Source organism: Melospiza melodia, unplaced genomic scaffold, assembly GCF_035770615.1.
Source record: "Melospiza melodia melodia isolate bMelMel2 unplaced genomic scaffold, bMelMel2.pri scaffold_28, whole genome shotgun sequence".
In the NCBI taxonomy this organism is placed as follows: Eukaryota; Metazoa; Chordata; class Aves; order Passeriformes; family Passerellidae; genus Melospiza; species Melospiza melodia.
Window position 1 is genome coordinate 9523888 of NW_026948600.1, and position 14581 is coordinate 9538468.

Here is a 14581-nt window from a genome sequence, read left to right on the forward strand (position 1 = left end):
AAGTGACAGCCAGTGCACATGGCTGGGGACACCGGGGTGACTGGGAAGGTGGTGCTTCTCCTGTGGGGTGAGTGCCCTGGGCAGGGGCCTGACACCCCAGGAATGGGGAGAGGAGGGGTCACAGTGGGGCTGTGCGGTCCCCTGAGATCCCCAATTCCAGCAGAGCCAGTCCTTGTTACCCAAGTGGCCTTGGTGGGACTGGGCATATAGGGTAGCTTTGGGGACAGGGAGAGGGGGGCAGGAATTCAGGGATGGGGATGTGGGGACGGGAATGTGGGGACTGGTACCTTTGGGCTCAGGGAGCTCTGGGGATGGGGACAAGGGAAATGGGATGCAGGAACAGAAGGGGACAAGAATGGTGAGGATGTGGCCATGGGGATGGGATCATGGGGATGGGATCATGAGCTGGTGGGGGTAACCTGGGCCAGCATGGGCTGTGTCCATTGTGTCCTTGTACCCAGGGTGTTCACAGTGTCCCCATGTTCTGCCTCAGCCCCAAGTGGCCTCGGTCTCCCTGTTCCCAAGGTGTCTGTGCCACAGGGATATGGTGCATGGGTGGCTGTGACACAGACATGTCCGCTGACCATCCAATTCTTTTGTGGCCACCCAGACACATTTTCTAACAAGAACTGCTGTCCCCATGGGCACAGTTTGGGGACACCCCCCCCCCCACCCTATACTCCAGGTGCTGCTACCCCTGCAGGGCCACCCGCACCCACCCTACTCCCTTCTCCCTTCCAGCCCAGACCCTAGGCCTCGCTGGTGAGTCCTCGTGGGATGCCATGGCCCCACCCTGCTCTCCCCAGCCCCACACTGGCCCTGGCAGGCTGGTGTCCCCTGTCACCTGCAGGTGTCCAGACCATGCAGATCCTGGTGGAGCCCCCCTGGAGGCCAGCGGTGCTGTGGGACCGTGTGACACTGACTTGCCCGGGCTCAGGGACCGCCGGTGCCACCACCTGGTATAAGGATGGGCAGCTCTGGTGGCAGGAGGGACCGGATAACTTCACTGCCATCGAGAGAGGCACCTACATGTGTCACAGACCCGGCACTGGGCTCAGCCCCCCTGTAGTGGTCTCAGATGGTGAGTGGGGATGTTAAATGATCAGGATGACCCCTGACAAGTCAGAGTGGACTCCACTCCTTTGGTGGCATCACAACCCTTGTGTGGCAAGAGCCTTAGCCCTGCACACAGGGACACCCCAATGCACCCAGATGTTCTCAGGGTCACAGGGACCACCTCGGACCTGTCTTGAGCCCCTTGGTGAGAGGGGATCCTCCTGTCTCTCAGATTTGCTGGTGCTGCAGGTGCCAGCAGGGGTGCTGCTGGAGGGGGACACGATGACACTGCGCTGTCGGTGCGGCCATTGGAACCACATTGTCACCAGGGTGCAATTTTACCAGGACGAGAAGGAAGTGAGGGGGTTCATCAACAGGACCGAGCTGTCCCTATTTCCCCTGCAGCTGCACCACAGTGGCCACTATAGCTGCGGGGGCTTGGTGGGGTCCTGGCAGTCACGATCAGCAGCAGTGACAGTGAAAGTGTATGGTGAGCACTTCCATGGCTGGAACTCCAGTCTCCTGACACCCCCAATGACCCTTCCCAGCAGACTCAGAGTCACAGTCCTCACGTCCTCTCTCCTGCCCTGAGCTCTAAGCTCTACCTGGTGCCACTGCTGCGGGGACCCCTGAACCCACCATGGAGTCCCTCCTGACTCTCAGCTGCATCAGCACCCCCAGCCCCCTGCGGCCCTGAGCCCCCCTCCTGCCCATCTTCTACAGGGATGGGCAGGTTGTGGCGGGCCCACAGGGGTCCCGCAGCTGCTGGTGCCCGCCATGGGGGTCTCCCACTCAGGGAATTACAGCTGCCAGGTGCGCTCATACAGGGGGGCTGTGAAGAAGAGCAGCACCTGGCTCCGTGTCACGGTGCACAGTGAGTGCGGGGATGGGTACAGGGAGCCTCCTGGGGTCCTCTGCCTGGGGACCTCCATGTCCCCCAGACACATTTCTTGGGTCCTTCCATCACTCTATGTGTCCCCTCACCCTTCCGTGGCGTGACACCATCCTCAACATCCCCCACCATACCCATCCCTGCCCATTCCCACGCCCCCACTTCAGCTGCCTTCCCTTCCCTGTGGCCTCAGCCCTGTCTCTGTCCCCACAGTGCCTGTGGACAATGTCACCATCACCCCCAGTGTCCTGGAGGTGACTCCACAAGATAAAGGGACACACAGGGAAACAGGTGGGGTCCCTGAGGTTCGCAAGGGAGTGCAGGATGCCTGCGGTGATGGGCGATCCTGATGTGTGCCCCTCTGTTTCTTGCAGTGGCCGCAGGGATTGGTGGAGCCCTTTTGTTCCTGTTCCTGCTCGTGGGTATCATTGTGGCCTGTCACCGATGGCACCGTGTGGGTGGGTGACAATGGGGGGACAGGGCACATGGAGAGAGGTGGGAAGGATGCCAGAGAAGGGGGGCCATAGGGCAGCACCCATAGCCCCTGACCTGGCAGAGGCTGAGACCCCAATGACCATGGCTCAGAGACCTGGGGAGCTGTTGGAGGGTCATGCAGGGATTTTGGAGGTCCTATCAGGCATTCCCCTCCCTGTCAGGCTCAGGGTTCTGGGAGTTCAAGGTGTTGGTATAAGTAGGATGGTTCAAAGATATTGGGGACACATCAGGGATACTGGGGGGGCATCAGGGATACTCGTGGGGCCTGGGTAGAATTGTGTGTCTGGTGGTGGTTCAGCATTCCCTAGGGTGGATGGGGCCCCCTGGGTCTCCAGTCACCTTACCAGCTTTCGTTTGCAGATGCCAGGAAGTACCAGGAAAGGTGAGTGCCGCCTCCAGCCATGATACACCTTTTACCCAAACCCCCAGCACCTCCCATCCCCTTCCAAACACCCCCTTATTCCAACAGGGCCCCCCAAGACCCCCTAGCACCCTTGGTGGAGGATCCTCAGGCGACGTACATGGAGCTGCAAAGGCAACCGTTGGAACCCAGTGACATCTATGACAATCTATACCAAAAGTTGTGATGCTCTGGCAAGCGGGAGGCACTGGGTGACTCTGAGAGTGCTCCCTCCATGCCTCCTGTGGTTGCCCATCCTTCCAAGGGAGGTGGTCATGTGTCAGGGGAAGGCTATACAGGGCACCCTGTGCTCCCCATTTCCTCTCCCTGTACCCACAAGGGCTCCCCCATCCCTTTGCTCGTTCCTGCAGGGGTTCCCCAGCCCCATTCAAGTGCCCAAGTACCCTCAGGGCCTGCCCCATTCTCTCCCCATAGTGCTTGCAGTACACTCAGGGCTTCCCCATTCCCCCTCCCACTACCCCTGTCCCATCCCGCTGTAAAAGGTGGAGTCGGGGAGGATTCTTTATGAAAGGTTTCTCAGATGAAAATGAAGCACAAACACAGCAATATTATATCTGAGAACTGTTTATTGATAAAGGAGAAGAAGCATTCGTACTGAAGGGGGAGAGAAGGGAGTAGAACGGGAAAAGGATAGAGAGAGAAACAGAAGACAGGGACAGTGTTACCGCAAGGAGCCCAGGTGCTCTGTGGGCATCAGCTCAGCAGATGGAGTGTGTGTGCTGCAAGCCAGGGTGAGCCCACATGGCGTTTGTGAGTGGCTGGGCGTGATTTCCAAGGATGGCACCTGCGTGTCTCTGGCACGGGCGAGCGATGGCTGCAGGCTGGCTGCTGCGGGCTGGCTGCGGGCTGGTGCTGCGGCACTGGTGGCTCTGGGCTGGCTGTGGGGGCTGGGGCTGCGGTGGGCAGGTGAAGCAGGCTCGGTGCTGTGGGCAGCATGGGAAACATGGCAGAGGCGGTAGGTGGGTGCAGGCAGCATCCATTCCATTGAGGAGGCAATGAAGGAACGTCCAGGACAAGCAGGAATGAGCTGCCTCATGAAAGCAGCGAAGCAGGGAAGAACGGGTGTGGACAGGGAAGAAGGACCATCCAGAGGAAAAGTTGAGGGGGGGATTGTCAGTGATATTTTTGCCTGACGTCTGGGAGGAATGATGCATTTGACTGCAGCGAGGTTGGCAGAAGGGCGGCCAACACCCAACTGCAAATGTGTGAGCACCCCTCGGCATCAGAAGGCTTCGGGCTGTGCTCACAGAGGACGGAATTGCTGCTGACCGACGAGAGTAAAGAGTCCGGACACTCACTGGGGAATTGTCAGATTTATTGTAGCAACCAGGGAGTGACAAGACACCCAGATGTGGAATCTAACGTGTCTGCCAGTGAGTGACGTCGAACTAAGGTTGCAACAGGGTTATAAAGGGGGGAGGAATTCAAGGGAGGGGTTTAAAAGGAACCAATAGGGGAAGGCAAGGGAGTGGACTTAGGATAACTGACATGAGGGAAAAACCAATAGAAAGAATGTAAAGGAGGGGACCCGGAGCCACAGCCATTTAAGTCTCCCTAAGCACAGAAGATTCTGGCAAACTAGGAGGAGTGGGGAGTGATTGACTGGGCCCAGGGAAGAGAACAAATTCACATGTAAGGAAGCACAGGGGAGGGGAAATTATATAACAGAGAGGATTGACATAAACTGTGGCGGGAGTAACCAAGGTAACCAAATAATTGACAATACTATGGTGGGAAGAAATGGTGAGGGCAGAACCATTACAGAAAATGGGGGAGTGATACAGAAAATAGGGGAGTAATTAAATAAACTAACAGAATACACTACAACATCTGACTCCATCTTTCCAAATGCTAATTAATTACTTTTTTATACTGTATTATTCTATATTATATTACATTACATCTAAACTGAATCTGCCAAGCACTCAACTGCACTCCACTGCACACAATCTCATGACTGTCAGCCAACAGTCCTGACACACACACACACCTGGATTCAATTGGTCAGTGAATCAAAACACTGACGCCAGAATCCAATCACCAATTCCCTTCAGGTAAAGAATCTTCCACAATGCATTCCACTTGTGAAAAACACAGGAGCTGTAAATGAGATGAGAATTGTTTGGGTCATTCTTTACTTCTCTCACTGCTTCTCACAGGTTCAGAGAATGTGAATTCCATAGGGGAGGAGGGCCAAGCTGCCCCTCTGAGTGAGCCCCAGATCCCTCCAAGAAACTCAAAGCAAAACACTCCTGTTGTGTCACAGTTTGCTGCTCTTATTTGCAAAGGCTTCTCCCACAGCCCCCTTTCCTGGGTATTTTTTCACAGACATTTTTCCTCGGCATCTGTCCCACCAGTCAGTGGGGGTCACTCACAGCCCCATCACTGCAGCTTTCTCTCCCCTGCTTCTCTGTTGCATGAAGCCTCACCAGGGACAGGGTTCCCAGCACATGTACAACCCACAGAGTCATTTTTCACCTCATGTGTAGCATATGTTGAGACATAAATCAAATTCAGATTTGTTTCTCTTAACCCCCATGTGCTTAGTGGCTCTGCAGTCCCCCTCCCAGTGCTCCCACTAAAGTGGCTTACTGGTGCCTGTCCCAGTTCCAAGGGGGCACAGGACTTGGTTCCCTGCTCCTGGGACAAAAATACAGCTCCTTGTTTAACCTGGCAGAAATGGTGTTTCTTTGTTCAGCTCTGTCAAGGAAGCTGAACAAGGTGGGAACCTCCCTTGCAATGGAAAATACGACCCCCTTCTCTCTGAACTATTATAACTTTGAAATTATGGGAATTCTAGGCAAAGATGTGGGAACAGGAGTAACAGCTCTTCACTGGTATGTATTGTGAGAATCAAGTTAATGGAAGTTGACTTTCACATGATATTATACAAATTGATATTACACTATTGATTATTTGGTTGATTAAATATTGTGATGTCTTTGGGACAGTGATGTGTATTGTGGAGTGGCTGGTGTTGTTGGGGTGGCCATCCAAGGGTGGGGCCCAGCCATGGCCCAGCCCCACTGCACAGGGATGGCCATTGCCCAGCCCTGCTCTGGCCAGCCCCAGGTGGCAGGCAGCACCTGAAGGTCCCTCCTGCCCCCTTGGCTTTGATTCTGGCAGCTTTAGAGCTGGATGGGAAATTGAAGAGAGCCATTCCCAGCAGCATTGCAGGAACAACTTCCTCTGATAAATCCCTTTTTTGGGAATGTGGAAGGGGCTCTACCCAGAGCAGGAGGTTCTGGCATTTCCCAATACAGGATGGAATAGCCTCTTTTTCCTTTATTCAATGGGAAATTACCATGTGAAAAGCTTTGGATTCAGTGGGTGGAAGGTGGAGGTTGGATTTCTCATGGAATTCCTCTCCCACCCCTTTTCCAGGGAGCTGGAAAGAAACTCCTCAGCCCAGTGCAATCTTCCCTGGATATAATGGAGGCAGTGTGGAAAACATCTCATCCACCAGCTAGGCCAGGATCTGGAATTCTTCTATTGGAAACAACAGAGCTGCTGGCAAAGGCTGGGACATCCTGGAATCTGGGAATCTTCCATTGGGAAGAGCAGAGCTGCTGGCATAGCATGAGGATGAAGAAGAATTCCCATCAAGCCAAGACAGATAAGCAAAGGCCCCATGACACAAAAAACATTCCCAGGTTCCTGTTCTGGCAGGGATTGAGTCATTTTCCACCAGGATTTGGGAAAATTCCCTGACTTTGCGTCTGTCAGGGGAATTCACTGTGAGGAACAGGGCAAGGAGCATCCTGGAGTTGGAGACCCCTGGGAATGGATGAGGTGCATGAAGGATCCGAGAAATTCCTCGGAAGGGAGGGAAGGGAAGGAGAGGGAAGGGAAAAGGGGTGAAAGGGGGAGGAAAAGGGGAAAAGGGGAAAGAAAAGAATAGGAAGAGGAATCAGCTGGTGATCAAAGGGATTTTAGCTTCCACTTCCAATCCATTTCCTAAATTTTCCAAGGTTAAAGACCCCTCAGAGCCTCTGGACAAGGAAATTCCCACTGCCTGTTCCTGGGGTGAATTCCCAGCAGCGCCTTTGGTGAGCAGAATACCGGGAATCCGCCAAGCCAGCAGCTCCCACTGCAGTGTAGAGACCATTCCAGACCTTTCCAAGGCAGAGCTGGTTTCTTCCATCCCACAAAATGGAAACTGAGCCCACAGAGAGAGGGATAGTCCAACCTCCTGAGGGAAAAGCCTTTGGCCTCACCCATGAATGTTGGGAAGATGCCAATTCCGGAGGTTATTCCATCAAAACTTGACACCTTCCCAGTGCTACACCTGTTCCAGAGGTTTCCCTGCAGCAGGAATAAGTCTGGTGGGATCCAGGATGCCCCAGCCCTGCCCACCCCACCTAAATCCAGCCATTTTCCCACTCAGCATTAGGGATAAATCCCTTTTTCCTCCATTCTGTCTTTCCTCAAACAGCTCCAGAGCTTCTCTTCCTGGTGGTTTGGTGATGATCGACATTCTGGGCATGACTCAAGAGGTCAATTAGCTCCCATTGTCTTTTCCTGTAGATTCCAGAGTATTCCAGAGCCTGGGAAGACACAGGGAGGAGCTGGATGCTGGATCAGGGAGGGAAGGATGGAAAAAAGACCTGGAGCATCCGTTGGTGTCAGATAAGGATGGGGAAGAGTGGGCTTTTCATGGAAAACACACTTGGATGGGTAATCTCCAGGGTTTTCCAGGATAGGGATGAGCTGTGGAGGACCAGAGCCACAGGTGAGTGTCCACATCCCAAATATCCCCATAAATCTCAGCAGGAATCCCTCAGGAGCAGAAGAACCTCCTTGCTTCAGGCTCTTCCTCCCCAAAAATTCTCCTCCTTGGGGCCAGTCTGCTGGGAATTCCAGGAAGTGGGAAGGAAATCCTGCACAGAATCAACACCCTGAACATCCCAAATCCACCCAGGCAGCTCCTTCCAGAGCTCCAGGGCCTGGATTTTGGGCAGTTCCCTCTGGAGGAACCGAGAGGGCCGGGAGAGCGGATTTCCCACCCCAATCCCACTGCTCCTGTGAAAAGGAGGGAAATCAGAGCTATTTTGGGATTCCTGGGTTATTTTTTCCTCCTCCAGGAATTCCAGGAGTTGGGACTTTCACAGAGCTGAGGAAAATGAGGGGGCTTTCATGCTGCCACAACAGGGATGGGACTCGGGAATTTTGGGTTGTTTGCTGCAGAAAAAGATTGGAATGCCAGGCTATGGGAATTGGGTAGTCTTGGAATATTGAAAAATAGGGATATTAGAATATGGGGACATTGAATTATGGGAATATTGGTATATTGGAATATAAGGAAATAGGAATACGGCAGTGTTGGAATACTGGGATATTGAAAAAGTAAAATATTGGAATATCAAAATACTGGAATATTGAAATATTGGAAGGCAGGATTACTAAAAAAACCTGAATTATAGGAATATTAAAATATTGGAATAATGAAATATTGGTACACAGGAATATTGAAATATAGGAATGTTGAAATACTGGAATGCCAGGCTATTGGAATATTGAAATATTGAAATATTGGAAAACAGAGCTGTTGGAAAATTGAAACACTGGAATGCAGGAACAGTGGATTATGGAAATATTGGGATACAGAAATACTGGTGGAATATTGAATAATGGCATACATAAATGCTGGAATAGGGCAAGAGCCAACCTGGCAGCCCTTCGGGACACAGGGACAAATTAAAGCCACCTCTCCCAGGAAATAAGTTGATAAACCAAGAGGAAATTCCCAATCCTTCCATCTCCCATAGGGATACCAGGATTGGGAGACCACAAGCAAACCCCGTTCATCAACCATCATTAACCCCAGGGCTTAATTATTTCACACATCATCCCCCAGTCATTACCTGGGACCGGCCACTGGATCCCAAAATTGCAGCACCAAGCTCCATACCTCTCTCTCATGCCAAACACAGCTTTTTTAATGTTCCCCAAAACACTCAAAAATGAGGGAAAATTTCATCCCAGCACCCACAAAACACCCCTCAGCCTGGGAATGCTGGTCCCCCAGTTGGCACATCCAGGTACAGAATTTCTCCTTCTCCCAATACTTCTTCTGCATGGAAAAATCAAAGAATTGGGAATTTGGGTCAGCTGGGACAGAGCCAAATCCCAGCTGGGATTTCTGTGGTATTCGCTGGCCACAGGCAGGTCCTGACAGCTCCTCACACCCCTTGGAATTCCAGAGCTGGCAGCAAAACATTCCTGCAGTTTGGAAACCCCTGGAATTAATCAGTAATTGGACTTAACTGACCCAGAGCAAAGTGCGACGGTGCGAGGATCTGGAGGGATCCCTGAAAACCAACCCCCATGCTGGGGTTTGCGGGATTTTAGCCACAAAGTTTAAGGACTTTCTTTGGGAAAAGGAAGATGAGTTTCCACACAGCAGGAATATTCCCATGGGAAGGTGTTTTCTGGGGCAAAGTTACAATTTTGTGTGATAAAAAGCAGCAGATGGAGAACACGAGAGCCAGGAATGGGAAGGAAGTGTCTGCAGGTTGGAATCCAAGGGGTTTATCCCTAAAAATGCTCCTTTGCCCTCCCCAGGATGGTCCTCACACTGAAATCTGAGGGGTTTATCCCCAAAAATTCTCCCTGCCCTTCATAGGAATCTCCATGTTGAAATCCAAAGGGAAGGCACACCCTCCCCAGGTGGGTCCCCATGTTGGAATCCAAGTGTTCCCCCTTGAGTAGCTCCTGTAAGACACCGCCCCAAAACCCCCAGCAAAGTTTGGGGGGCTCCGTCTGGGTTCAGCCCCCCCCTTAGGACCCCCAGATTCCCTGCAAGGGCTGTAGGCTCATGACAGCTTCAGCAAGGCACCTTCAGCCCCCTCAAGACCCCCCTTTCAGAGATCCTTAACCTCACCAAGGGAACTTCTGCCCCCTTGGTGCCTCCTCAGGACCCCCAGATCCCCTTCAAGGGCCAGGGGTCTCAACCTATTCTCATGTCACCCTCACTAAGGAACCCTCAGGACTCCCCCAAATTCCTACCAAGGGTTGGGGGCTCCGCCTCCTCCTCAGTCATACACTCACCAGGAGACCCTCAGAGCTCCCAACACCCCCAAACCTCACCAAAGGGCCCTCAGCCCCCTCAGGATTCCCCCCAAACCCCCAGCAAGGGCCGGGGGTCTCAGTCCCTCCTCATCACATGATCCTCAGCCCCCTCACGACCCCCCAAAACCTCTCAATGGCCGGGGGTCCTAATCCCCCTCATGACCCCCTCACCCAAAGCCCCACAGAGCCTCTCAGGACCCCAACACCTCACCAAGGGCTCAGTGTCCCCTCAGACCGGGCCCCTCAGAGCCCCCTCATGGCCCCCAGAGCCCACTCATCGCACCCAGAGCCCCCTCAGGACCCCCATTCCTGCTCCCCCGGGACTGCCCCTGTGTGTGGGGTGCGTTCCCGGGCCCGGCCGCAGGGGGGCTGTGGCTGGGCGGCCCCCCCATGCTCACAGCTCCTGCAGGCCGGGTCCCCCTTGCGCACCCCAGCGTGGTCGGCAGCCCCTCCGCCCAGCAGGGTGCTGACGCTCTGCAGTGGGCACGTACAGCTCACCATTGATGCTGAGTGAAATTAACAGGGCAGGAGACTTTTTCTCCTTTTAATGCCTTTGTTAAAAGTGATCAGCTCAAGGTTGGGAGGCTCAACGGGTCCGCTCCCAGGGTGACTCAGAGGAGGAGAAATGTGCAGCCTTGTCCCCTAGGGAGCAGAGCTGGGGGTCCTGTCCTCACGAGAGCAGTGGGGCTATACCCCGTGTTTTTCTCAACTTTCGGGTTTTGCTGTCTCGGCGTCTTTGCTCCACCTGAGGTCTTTGCTCAGAGTGAGGGGCAACAAAAGTTCTCACATTTCTGCAGGCTCAATACTTTGTTCCTCACGTCCAGACATCACTCTGATCTCTTAATTCTTTGTTGGCTCATTGTTTTGGGGGTCTTTATGTTAAGTTTGGAGGAGTGGATTCCCATGGCATGCTGGTTCTGAAGTTATTTTGCATTCCCTCTGATGCCCCCTACCATGTCCCCTCTCACTGTCTGGGGAGAAGGGCTATCAACTTAGCCACAGGCAGGGCCTTACCGATACAAAATGAGTAGTTAATGAAAACGACCGATGACTACAATAGCAAACAGGTAGAAATCCACCTTGGAAGCAACTGGTCCAACCTTTTCACTTTGCAACTGTGATAAATAGGTATGATTCGTGCTGATAAATATTGAAACAGTAATCAATGTTGATACAGTAATATATATCTGAGAATAATAAAATAGCTAAAAGTTGTAATGCCAAAGAAGAGAGGGAGAGGAGGGGCTCCACCCCCCCTCCCCCTTCCCATCAGATGTTCCCAAGGACCACAGGAAAGAAGCTGAAGATACAGTTGATAAAAAAGAGCAAGAACCAAGTTGGGTCCCAGAAAATGCTAATTATAAGAGATTTATTGCCTTGATATGTACATGCAGTGATATGTTAGTCTTGGTTTACATCGTACTGGCTTGGTCCGCATGCGTAACTCAAAGGTGAATTAAAGGACAATGAGGAAGAAGAGAGGTCTTCATCCAAAATGACCCCCAAAGACTTGTGCGACCACCAAACCGAGTGGTGGCGCATGCGTGATAAGGGTGGTAGTGAGGGCAGAGCTAGAGATATGATGAACCAAAAATGGGAGGAGATGGTATTGACACATGGCACATAAGGGGTGATTTTCACTTGGCAGGCCTGTATGTGAGGTGGCAAGGGTCCCAGAACTCTGCCCTCCATACCCTGAGGTTATCTTTTTCGTATGTGCTATTATTAGAACCAAATTATCCCTTATTTAATCAAAATATAATGTATCCAATTCTATATATTTTTTTAATTTTAACTATTCAATTAAAATTGCTACTACTTTTAATATTGGTTAGGCTTTTTTATGATGGGATAAATGGGCAAACGTAACACAAACGATTTGCAAAATAATGGGTAGCCTTTTTTTACTCATAACACTGCGCAGCTGCCCGCCTTCGCTCACTTACCCGTGGACGTTAAAGCCATAACCCAACTTGGACTTGACAATGCGGATGATGCAGGGCCCATCCGGGGGTCCTTCCCCAGCCCTGTTCCGCACCTCTGGTGGTGCTTCCCCCTCCTTGTCCGCCATCTTGGCATCCCCACACCGCTCATTTCACAAGACAGAGCCTGCGACAGCCACTGTAGAGACCCCCTCTCTCCCATCCGCGCTGCGGGGAGTGATGGGAAATAGAGTCCACGGAGCTGTCAAGCGCCATTAGCATGCCGCGGGCCGCAGGGGGTGATGGGAAATGTAGTCAGAGAGACGGAGAGGCGGGGAGAGTGCGGCGCATGTGCTGTGGGCATGGGAACGGGGGCTACAGGTGCCATGGGCCTGGGGGATGTTACCGTAGGAATGGGGAGGTGTAGGCATGGGAATGGGAGGGGACTGTTGTCATGGGAACAGAAGGGTGTTGTTGCCATGGGATTAGGGGGCTGAGGCCATGGGGACAGGGGGCCCCTGACATGAGAACGGGGGACGGTTGCCATGGAGATGGGATGCTGTTGCTATGAGAAAGGGGTGTATGTTGCCATGGAAACAGGGAGTGCGGTTTCCCTGGGTACCGGCAGGGGGCGCTGTTTGCGGTGGTGCTGTGAAGTGACTCCCAAGAGACTGAGGGAGCCCCAAAAATCCTGCGAATCCCACAACAATCTGCTCTACAACCTGACCAGGACCCTCCTTGTTCATTCCCGAGCTGACCAGGAAGAACTGAGCTAAAAAACCCCCCGGTTTCATCAAAAGCTGCGTTTCGGGTTCACTAAGAGTGACAAGGCCCCCACTGCTCTCTGGCACTGGGGTGGGGGGGAGGGTAAAGGGGAGCTCCTGGGTGTACTGGGAGCACTGGAACGGGGAGCTCTGGGAAGCCCCATGTGGGATCCTCCACTCGTTGCCACCCCCCGGGCATGGGAATGTTTTGCGGAGAAAAGAAGAAACTTCACAACTTTGTAAAAGTTGTAAAGCTTGGTATGCTTTTATTACGATGCGTGGGACGCAAGTCTCCCAACAAGGCATGCGTATTTCTGAAGACCTCGGGTCTTCTTTTATCTCTCTTCTAAATGCATATGTATACAGTGTCACAATAAGTTCATACATATTCATTCCGTGTGACATTTAGCACCAGTTCTTCTTTATCAAAGGAATTTCTAAGTAGGGGGCAAATCGACTTTGTGGTCTTTTCTGTTTTTCTTTCTCTGTCTCCTTGCTGTCTCGGCATGCGAGTTCTTCCTTCAGCTTTGGCCTCACAGACTTTTCACCTCTCTTAGACACTTCACTTAATTCAGAATGGATCTTTACTCTGTCTCATTCCCCCCTTTCCTAGGAAATAAGTAAATTCTTTTACTTAATGAAAACTTTCACAACAGTAAGTGTCTTTTAGTGCTTCACTATGTGCTTTTGACAAAGATGTTAGTACAGCTATTTGTTGTAGTATTCTCTAGTTCTAAATTAACAATATAATAGATAATCTTAAGCTTACTCTAATTAATAGTAGTAAAACTACAATGGGGTGGTACAACTTATTAAAGATTCCATTTGCAGTTGGTGACTACTTAAAGATCACATCTAATAATCTTAACAAAATTACATATACAGAGACTAGAATGGTTTCTACTAGACAGAATAACATCATTGCTATCAATTTGTACAGCAGCACAAGCAGTTCTCAAGCATACATCCTTTTCTAGTATATACGAGCACAGTTTTCTGGTCAGTGACTGGATGAATTTCGAAGTGACAAATACTCTGCTCAGTGTTCAAACACACACCTTGAGCATTAATAGTATTGCTTTCACAAATGAATCCTATCTGTTCTCTAGCAGTGCAGGATTCTAAGTTTACTGTCTGCCACTTCTCATTCATCTTTTGTGCTCACACTCTATGTTCTGAAGGATAGAGTATTGTTTTTCATGGTTTAACCTTAGAGCAACGATGGGATGGATAACATAAACAGTGACATTATGTATGGTAAGCACAAAGGCAGTTGTTACATTAGAAACAGGATCATAGGTGAAATTCACTATAGTCTGCTAGGTTTGAAACTTCTTTTAAACATCAGTTGCATTATCTCACACAATTTCTTGAATTTTAGCTGGAAAATTACTTTCACCTCTTTCTCATATGATCAGAGCTGCTGTTGCTTGTATCTATAACTGTGCTTGTATACAACTGAAAGCTAAAGACACATTATCTTGTACTATACTTAGTGCTTCTACTATTAACTTGTGGTCTTGGTCTCTGGCTTTTTCATACTTCTTTACTTTGGCAGTACTTTTGAAATCTGTCACTGGCTAGTTCTTAATGCTAATAGAGATTACTATAAAGGCTGCTTCAATTTTGTTAGGCTACTTGCTGCAGTAGCTAGTTTATTCACCAGTATTTCTGAATCAATTCTATTTAAAACTCTTAATCTTGTCTCTAATATGCCAGTTAGATGTTTGTTATGGGGAACAGGAACTGCTTTCTGTTTATGACTATCCCTCCTTGCCAGAGGGATGTGCTGGGCTCACACTGCAAATTCAGACACACTTCACAAGTGTATCTGACAGAGGTTTAGGTTATATTTGAGGCAGATGTTTGTTCTGAAATGTAGAGACTTCAGGAATCTCTTTCTCCTTCTAAAGTACCTGATTTCTCAGATGTGTGGCAAGCAGGAATGTCTCTCTTGGTC